General features: G+C 41.5%; 1 pseudogene; it reads left to right on the plus strand.

The window, feature by feature from the left end:
* The first annotated feature begins 817 nt into the window (after positions 1-817).
* LOC125519261 lies at positions 818-4671 on the plus strand (annotated as a pseudogene).
* The last annotated feature ends 5375 nt before the right edge of the window (positions 4672-10046 follow it).

A 10046-nucleotide genomic window follows, 5' to 3' on the forward strand; every position in this document is an offset into this window, starting at 1 on the left:
CCTCATTGGTCCCGGTTGGTGGCATGAACCGGGACTAAAGGGGAGCCTTTGGTCCCGGTTCAAGCCAGCAACCGGGACCAATGGTGGTGGGCCAGGAGCGAGGCCCATTGGTCCCGGTTCATCCCACCAACCGGGACCAAAAGGTCCAGACGAACCGGGACCAATGGCCCACGTGGCCCGGCCGGCCCCCTGGGATCACGAACCGGGTCCAATGCCCCCATTGGTCCCGGCTCTGGACTGAACCGGGACTAATGGATTGACCCGACCTGGACCTTTGCCCCCTTTTCTACTAGTGCTGGTGTTCCTGAGTGGTGGTGGTAGTGCTATCTGCAATTCTGCATGTCTTCCTTGTAACCGTGCAAATAAGTATATTTTGGATGTGATGGAGGACGAGGTGGTATATGTAGGACTCACGCAATTCATGCCTCGTAGAGCCTAATTTTCTCAACGAAGCTATGTGCATCAGAAATAAAAACACTCATATCTCTCGAAAATGAAAAATGAGAAAGATGACCCTGACATTCATATCTGTTTCAATCATCAGAAATAGGCACTGAGGTCCAAGGCAGGACATTGACCTTTCTGAGTACACTACCGAAGGCTCCCGCAGAAAAAAGAGAGAGTACACTACCGAAAGACCTACCACTTGACTTTTTGAAGAACATTACAAAAAACTTCTCCGATGAACGACTGATTGGTCAAAGTGCATTTGGAAATCTTTATAAGGTACATATGATTGAGCATTACCTCTTTTTTGTCTTTTCAAAAGTTGATAAAAAGAACAGTTATGCTGATGTATGTAACTATACTTAAACAGGGTATTATGCCAGATGGTAGGATGATTGTTGTTAAGAAACTTGTAGAAGATCCTCCAGTGCCGCTTGCTGAAGCATTTTCTAATGAAGTTCAAAATATCATGGCTCTCCAACACAAAAATATTGTAAAGTTAGTCGGCTTTTGTCATGAAGGTCAAAAGAAAGTAGTGCAGAAAGAAGGTATATTTTTGCAGAGGTTTTTGAATCTTTACTCTGCTACGAATACTTACCTATGGGAAGTCTTCACAGTAATCTTTTTGGTACGCAATCCACTATCTGGCATATTTATGTTCTACTTTAGTTTCTTGTAGTATTATACTCTATCTAGATCTTTTGTTGGTTTTATGTTTCTTTAAATTTTGTACTCATATAAAGAAAATGGCAAAAGGAGGTGATAATATTGCATATTGTCAACTGAACAAGTCTTGTTGTACTTTACTGAAAGTTTGTCATTCGCCAATGTTTTTCGTGTTGTTAATACGTTAAGAGATAAATATTGTTGGAGGTCATAATCTTAGGGTACTTACATAATTTTTTGTATAACTTCTGTAGAATCCAATGGCATGGACTGGAACACACGATTCAAAATAATTAAGGGAATCTGCCAAGGCTTACTTTTTCTACATAAAACTCTTATTATCCATATAGATCTGAAGCCTCAAAACATACTTTTGGGTGATGATATGGAACCAAAAATTGCGGGGTTTGGTACCTCGAGACCTTTCTATGAAGATACAACATGGTTAAATACCCACGATGTCGCGGGGACCTAGTAAGCCAGCCATAAACTTGTAAAATATTTTCGGTCCTTTGTCGTAATGTAAATTATATTTTCTCCTCTCCAGTAATGCTTATTGAACTCTTAATGCTGATTATATTCAGTGGATACATGGCTCCAGAATATCTACACAAAGGAGAATTCTCCGCCCAATCAGACATATATGCTTTAGGTGTACTAATCTTGGAGACCACTACAGGAAAGAAGAATGGCAAGAAAGACCCATCTGGAAGAGAATACATATATGAAGTAAGAGTAAATATTACTTTACTTTACACAGATCAAAATTTAGAAACTTCCGTTAAGTTTTAGCTTCTATTTTATCTCCAAGGATATCACATTCATGTTCTGTACGTGTATATAGGTGCAACTTAATTGGATGATTGATTATATAGCGTCCAAGCACTGTACGCTTGATGTAGATTCCTTGTGGCAGATAAGAGCATGCATTCTTATTGGACTAAAATGTGTGCATGCTGATAGGAAGATGAGACCTTCCATACAAGGCATTGTTGACATGCTTGATGGACGGGCATGCTCCAGCAAGCCTCTGATCGTGCCAGAACTTTTGGCATGGTCCAGTAGGCGTCTGATCATGCCAGAACCTTTGGCATGGTCCAGTAGGCGTCTGATCGTGCCAGAACCTTTGGCATGGTCCAGTAGGCGTCTGATCGTGCAACCTCCAGAGCTCCGCTTCTCTTTTGAGCCAAAAAGGTTGATCTCTTGCTTGTTTTCTCTAACGAACACAACAGATGGTCATATCGCCTTCATGCTTGTAACGGAAAATCCGAGGATATACCTTACAAAGCTACCACTTTGCGGTGTTGTGCCGCCAAATCACATCTACACCATAAATGTGACCATGCGCGAGCATAAGGAATCAAGAAATGGCGAGTTTCTGACCCTCCGGAGCGGTACGGCGCGTGAGGAGCAACTCACGAATGCCCACCCAGATTCCTTAGCCGGTGATGAGGTGAAAGAGGTGAAGCTGTGTGTTGTTTGTGACCCACAAGAGGGTACAACCTCAAATCAGGCACGTCTCCTTTTGGTTTTGTGCTTTAGATTGGGTGAAAAGACATGTCATATATGTTCACTGATGATGTGTAAATTGTCATTCTTAAAATTCCTTATCCAATTTTCCTCTGTTTTGTGTGACAGTCGATCCAACCAGCAGCAGAGGTATGTTTTTTGTTCTTCTTCGTTCTGCTTTGTGCTTTTGTTTGGGAGTTTCTAGTAGCTTAATTAGCATGTAGAGGTATTTGTGTAACTTTGTTGTTCGGTGCTCTCTTGGATCATCAGGTCATAGCCAGTCAGAACTATCGGCTGGTGCTGTCCGTAGACGTGCACCCAAATAAACCATGGTGAGTACTTCACTTAATTCGTGTGGGCGTCGACATATCCTCTATATGCACGTTAAAACTTTTCGGGTTGTGCAATATAGGATCTTGACGAGCAATCGGAGGGGTTGTGTTTGCATTTGGAACTACCAGACCAAGGTATTGGTTTGCTGGGCTGCTGTGTACTCTGTGCTAAAGTAGTGTGCCATATCGTGTTGCGCCATAAAACCTTTTTTTTGGAACTGATCAAATAATCTCTTTTGCCATGCAGACAGAGGAAAATTCCTTTGAAGTCAGCGCAGAGGAACCAGGCATGCCTTCTTATCGGCTTCCCTATTCACCTTCCTTTCACCGTGAACTTGAACTTGAAGGCATGACCCACTGCACTGATTCTTAACCTTTCCAACTGCAGTATATTCGGCAACGTTCATTGAATGAGAGGAATGGCTCGTGGCTGGTGGTGGAGATGGGTACATCTACGTGTACAGCTATGACACAATGGAAGAAATCAAGAGCTTCGAAGCTCATGATGGTCGTCACATCAGGTCTTTGGCTGCAAATCCAACACATACGTTTTTGCTGTCGGCATCAGATGACCAAATGATAAAGATCTGGGACTGGAAGAATGGCTGGAAGTGCATGCGGACGTTTCTAGGGCACGGTAAATGTGTCACACAAGTAATGTTTGATCCAAATGACAGCACCAGATTTGCCAGTGCTTCTTTGGATCACACGGTCAAGGTTTTCTTTTTCTCTTCTTATTTCAACTACCAAGTAACTTACGTTTGCAGTGCCTAATTTTTGAGATTTACAGATGTGGGACATTTACTCTCCAACGTGCAATGCCACGTTAGACGGACAACCGGTGTGCTTTGCCTCCATTACTTCACATATATGAATCAGCAGCTTTTACTTTCTTGATCTTCGGATGGCGCTGCAAAGGTATTACACATTCTTCAAATTAGACTAATGCACTCTGTTTCTATCTGCATGCTAAGTTGTTCTCTTGTTTTCTTGTCCGATAAGATCTGGGATCTGGAGAAAGAATGTTGTTTTAGTACGCTGGGGGGGGGGGGGGGGGGGGGGGGGGGAATGCAAAGAGTGTTAATGCTCTTTGTTGGCACCCCGAACTTCATGTAGGTTCACTTGATGGGACAGTCCAAATCTGGAAGTCCACTAAACCTGGATACAGGTACTGCTTTCTACTTGTGCATATAGTTTCATCTGTTCCTGTCGTCTTGTCCTGAATCCTGATAGGAACTTCTGTGACGCCTAGAATAATTTTGGTACACCATGTGCATATGTTTGTTTTAAGGAAGATTAAACCTCCCAGCCTCTGCAACATGCATATGCATCCTTATAATGTCGTGTCAACTCATGTAAATAGTACCAAACCATATAATGCATATGAGCAAAAAATATAAAAGAATAATTGAAGGTGTCTTGTGTGCAATTGCATTGAACAAGTTAGCCAAACAAAACAAAAAGGATAACGTGCTTCGCACTGTGAGATAGTAAGACCGCAAGTTCATGCTGAGGATATGGGATGAATACTTGCTGACTCATACTTGTCTAGTTGGTATATATGTACTGTCCTGTCTAGTTATTCTCTTGCGATCAGTGTTGACGATTTTCATACAGTTAACTATGAGTTTTGTAATCTTACAGGCTTGAGAATGTAATTGGTTTCAACCTCGGTGCAGTTAACGCTATTGGATACATACAGGGATTAACAAGGTGATGAGGAGTACCATAATGTTACTTCAGTTTCTTCGACGCCCTAAACAAATTTCTTTAAGCGTGAATGTTGAACCACATTAACTCGGGGGGGGGGGGGGGGGGGGGGGTCGTGATTTTCTTTCTTTTGTATTTGTTTTTGGAAAATCTTACTTTTATTTGATGAGAACACCCCATTCATGCAGGATTGTAGTTGGATGTGAACAAGGAATAACAATAATGGAAATAAATTTCCCGCAAAAGGAAGGCGTCGTGCACCAGGAGAGAAACAACAAAAAATGATCTGGAGAGTGTGTACGACAGTACGTGGCTCCGCGAATGTGACCTCACCTCAGAACGTCGTTCTAACAAGCTTCGGTTATTTAAAAAATGGTTGCATAATCCATAATGTTTATATTCAGGACATCGCTAACTGGTGATTGCTATGGTATATTTTTAGGGATAGATACAAACGCTTCTTCATCATCCTCTTTTCCCCGCATGCACATGCATGCATGCATTAGGATAAAAGTTGATGTCATTCTAGATTCTTTCACATCTAAAAAATTTAAAATATTTTGTAGCTCAAACCATCGGTGAGTCAAAATCTTTTCAACATTAAATTCATGACGAGCCCTTCGAAACTACTCCTTCCGTCCCATAATATAAGAGCGTTTTTGACATTGCAGTAGTGTAAAAAACGCTCTTATATTATGGGACAGGGGGAGTAGATTCTATGTTGGTATGTTTCCATCACTTCTTTTTCGGGTCAAAAGTTATCAGGCTGTGCTAGTTATCATGCATGTCATACATAAGTTACCATGTTTACACAGAAGTTACTAGCGGCTACCAGTTATTAGGCTACGCTAGTTACCATGCATGTCAATATGTCATACATAAGGGCATCTACAATGGAGAGGCTGTTGGGCCAACGCAGAGGCGCCTATTCAAGCGCTAACAAACTGATTTTTTTTCTCGTAAAGAATATCCACAGCTCCCCTTAAATAGGCTCATACAGGCTCATACGAACAGAAAAGAAGAAGGCATCCGGTGACTAAACTGGCATTGATGCTAACCAAATTCCCAAGGTCGACTGGGATAAGACCAAAACTGCCAAGAATAGAACCCCGGCGTCGGGCCTAAGTGCCCCCATTGTAGATGCCCTAAGTTTTTTTTTATGGAACTAATGTGTCATACATAAGTTACCATGTTATTTACATATATGATGGTACGGTTTGTCCATGAAGATACTAGTTAAACACACATGGCACGAATAAATTAAGCAGGTACCAAGAGTGTTTCATCAACGAAACAATACAATACATGTTGGAACACGCGGTACGCAATGCTAGCGCCAAATAAAATTTGCTACCGCGCACCCAAGATCATGTTGCTGGAAATAGATTACGAGCTTGGGTTTACCACTAGAGGCGCAGTCATCGCAGCGGAAGTAGAGTTGGTGATGCGTGTAGCCGATCTCCCGGGCCGTCTCCCTCCTCGCGTCACCAGTCTCCCGCGAACAGCGAAGACCCGTGAAAGGTGATCTCCCGCGAACTGCACCTCACGGTTCCCTCGAACGGTTCGTCCAAGCACCGCAGATGCGATGCTGCTACCTCTTGAGCATTGCATTGGATTTCTTCGAAGAGGAGAGGATGATGCAGCAAAGTAGCGTAAGTATTTCCCTCAGTTTTTGAGAACCAAGGTATCAATCCAGTAGGAGGCTACGCGCGAGTCCCTCGTACCTACACAAAAACAATAGCTCAACGCAACCAACGCACTTAGGGGTTGTCAATCCCTTCACGGTCACTTACGAAAGTGAGATCTGATAGAGATGATAAATAATATTTTTGGTATAGAGATGCAAAGTAAAACGTAAAAGCAAAGCAATAATAAAGTAATGGAAATTGATACGATGAGACAGAGACCCGGGGGCCATAGGTTTCACTAGTGGCTTCTCTCAAGAGCATAAGTATTTTACGGTGGGTGAACAAATTACTGTTGAGCAATTGACAGAATTGAGCATAGTTATGAGAATATCTAGGTATGAGCATGTATATAGGCATCACGTCCGAGACAAGTAGACCGACTCCTGCCTGCATCTACTACTATTACTCCACTCATCGACCGCTATCCAGCATGCATCTAGAGTATTAAGTTAAAAACAGAGTAACGCCTTAAGCAAGATGACATGATGTAGAGGGATAGTTTCATGCAATATGATAAAAAAAACATCTTGTTATCCTCGATGGCAACGATACAATACGTGCCTTGCTGCCCCTTCTGTCACTAGGAAAGGACACCGCAAGATCGAACCCAAAGCTAAGCACTTCTCCCATGACAAGAAAAACCAATCTAGTAGGCCAAACCAAACTGATAATTCGAAGAGACTTGCAAAGATAACCAATCATACATAAAAGAATTGAGAGAAGATTCAAATATTATTCATAGATAGACTTGATCATAAACCCACAATTCATCGATCTCAACAAACACACCGCAAAAAGAAGATTACATCGAATAGATCTCCATGATAGAGGGGGAGAACATTGTATTGAGATCCAAAAAGAGAGAAGAAGCCATCTAGCTACTAACTATGGACCCGTAAGTCTGAAGTAAACTACTCACACTTCATCGGAGGGGCTTGGATGATGATGTAGAAGCCCTCCGTGATCGATGCCCCCTCCGGCGGAGCTCCGGAACAGGCCCCAAGATGGGATCTCGTGGATACAGAAAGTTGCGGCAGTGGAATTAGGTTTTTGGCTCCGTCCCCGATCGTTTGGGGGTACGTGGATATATATGGGAGGAAGAAGTACGTCGGTGGAGTTTCGAGGGGCCCACGAGGCAGGGGCGCGCCCTCCACCCTCGTGGCCGCCTCGTGGCTTTCTTGACGGAGGGTCCAAGTCTCCTGGGTCTTATCTGATGAGAAAATCATGTTCCCGAAGGTTTCATTCCGTTTGGACTCCGTTTGATATTCTGTTTCTCCGAAACACTGAAATAGGCAAAAAAAACAGCAATTTTGGGCTGGGCCTCTGGTTAATAGGTTAGTCCCAAAAATAATATAAAAGTGGAAAATAAAGCCCAATATAGTCCAAAACAGTAGATAATATAGCATGGAGCAATCAAAAATTATAGATACGTTGGAGACGTATCAAGCATCCCCAAGCTTAACTCTTGCTCGTCCTCGAGTAGGTAAATGATAAAAACAGAATTTTTGATGTGGAGTGCTACTTGGCATAATTTCAATGTAATTCTTCTTAATTGTGGTATGAATATTCAGATCCGAAAGATTCAAGACAAAAGTTCATATTAACATAAAAATGATAATACTTCAAGTATACTAACTAAGAAATTATGTCTTCTCAAAATAACATGGCCAAAGAAAGTTCATCCCTACAAAATCATATAGTTTAGTCATGTTTCATTTTCGTCACACAAGAATGTTATCATCATGCACAACCCCGATGACAAGCCAAGCAATTGTTTCATACTTTAGTAATCTCAAACCTATAAACTTTCACGCAATATATGAGCGCGAGCCATGGACATAGTACTATAGGTGGAATAGAATATAATGAGGGGGGTTATATGGAGAAGACAAAAAAGGAGAAAGTCTCATCAACGAGGCTAATCAATGGGCTATGGAGATGCCCACCGATGGATGTTAATGCAAGGAGTAGGGATTGCCATGCAACGGATGCACTAGAGCTATAAATGTATGAAAGCTCAACAAAAGAAACTAGTGGGTGTGCATCCAACTTGCTTGCTCACGAAGACCTAGGGCACTTGAGGAGGCCCATTGTTGGAATAAACAAGCCAAGTTCTATAATGAAAAATTCCCACTAGTATATGAAAGTGATAACATGAGAGACTCTCTACTATGAAGATCATGGTGCTACTTTGAAGCACAAGTGTGGTAAAAGGATAGTAACATTGTCCCTTCTCTCCTTTTCTCTCATTTTTTGGGCCTTTTCTTTTTTTTATGGCCTTTCTCTTTTTTATATATTCCTCACTTGGGACAATACTCTAATAATGATGATCATCACACTTCTATTTATTTACAACTCGATACTAGAACAAAGATGACTCTATATGAATGCCTCCGGCGGTGTACCGGGATATGCAATGAACCAAGAGTGACATGTATGAAAGAATTATGAACGGTGGCTTTGCCACAAATACTATGTCAACTACATGATCATGCTACACAATATGACAATGATGAATGTGTCATGATGAACGGAATGATGGAAAGTTGCATGGAAATATATCTCGGAATGGCTATGGAAATGCCATAATAGGTAGGTATGGTGGCTGTTTTGAGGAAGATATAAAGAGGTTTATGTGTGAAAGATCGTATCATATCACGGGGTTTGGATGCACCAGCGAAGTTTGCGCCAACTCTCAATGTGAGAAAGGGCAATGCACGGTACCGAAGAGGCTAGCAAGGATGGAAGGGTGAGAGTGCGTATAATCCATGGACTCAACATTATTCATAAAGAAGTCACATACTTATTGCAAAAATCTACAAGTCATCAAAAACTTCGGCACTACGCGCATGCTCCTAGGGGAATAGATTGGTAGGAAAAGACCATCGCTCGTCCCCGACCGCCACTCATAAGGAAGACAATCAAATAACACCTCATGTTTCAAATTTGTTGCATAACGTTTACCATACGTGCATGCTACGGGACTTGCAAACCTGAACACAAGTATTTCTCAATTTCACAACTACTCAACTAGCATGACTTTGATATTATTACCTCCATATCTCAAAACAATCATCAAGCATCAAACTTTTCTTAGTATTCAACACACTCATAAGAAAGTTTTATTATTAATCTTGCATACCAAGCATATTAAGATTTTAAGCAAATTACCATGATAATAAGACTCTCAAAATAATCTAAGTGAATCATGAGAGATAAATAGTTTCTATAAAACAAATCCACCACCGTGCTCTAAAAGATATAAGTGAAGCACTAGAGCAAAAACTATAAAGCTCAAAAGATATAAGTGAAGCACATAGAGTATTCTATCAAATTCCAAATTATGTATGGCTCTCTCAAAAGGTGTGTACAGCAAGGATGATTGTGGTAGACTAACAAGCAAAGAATCAAATCATAAAAGACGCTCCAAGCAAAACACATATCATGTGGTGAATAAAAATATAGCTCCAAGTAAAGTTACTGATAGAAGTAGACGAAAGAGGGGATGCCTTCCGGGGCATCCCCAAGCTTGAGTATTCTATAGTCTCACCTAAATAGCTTGGCGTAATCATGGTCATAGCTGTTTAGTCTCTTGCCACTCCTTGTTCCATAATCCATCAAATCTTTACCCAAAACTTGAAAACTTCACAGCACAAAACTTAAAGTAGAAAACTCGTGAGCTCCGTTAGCGAAA

The sequence above is a fragment of the Triticum urartu genome, chromosome 7, assembly GCF_003073215.2.
Source record: "Triticum urartu cultivar G1812 chromosome 7, Tu2.1, whole genome shotgun sequence".
NCBI lineage: Eukaryota > Viridiplantae > Streptophyta > Magnoliopsida > Poales > Poaceae > Triticum > Triticum urartu.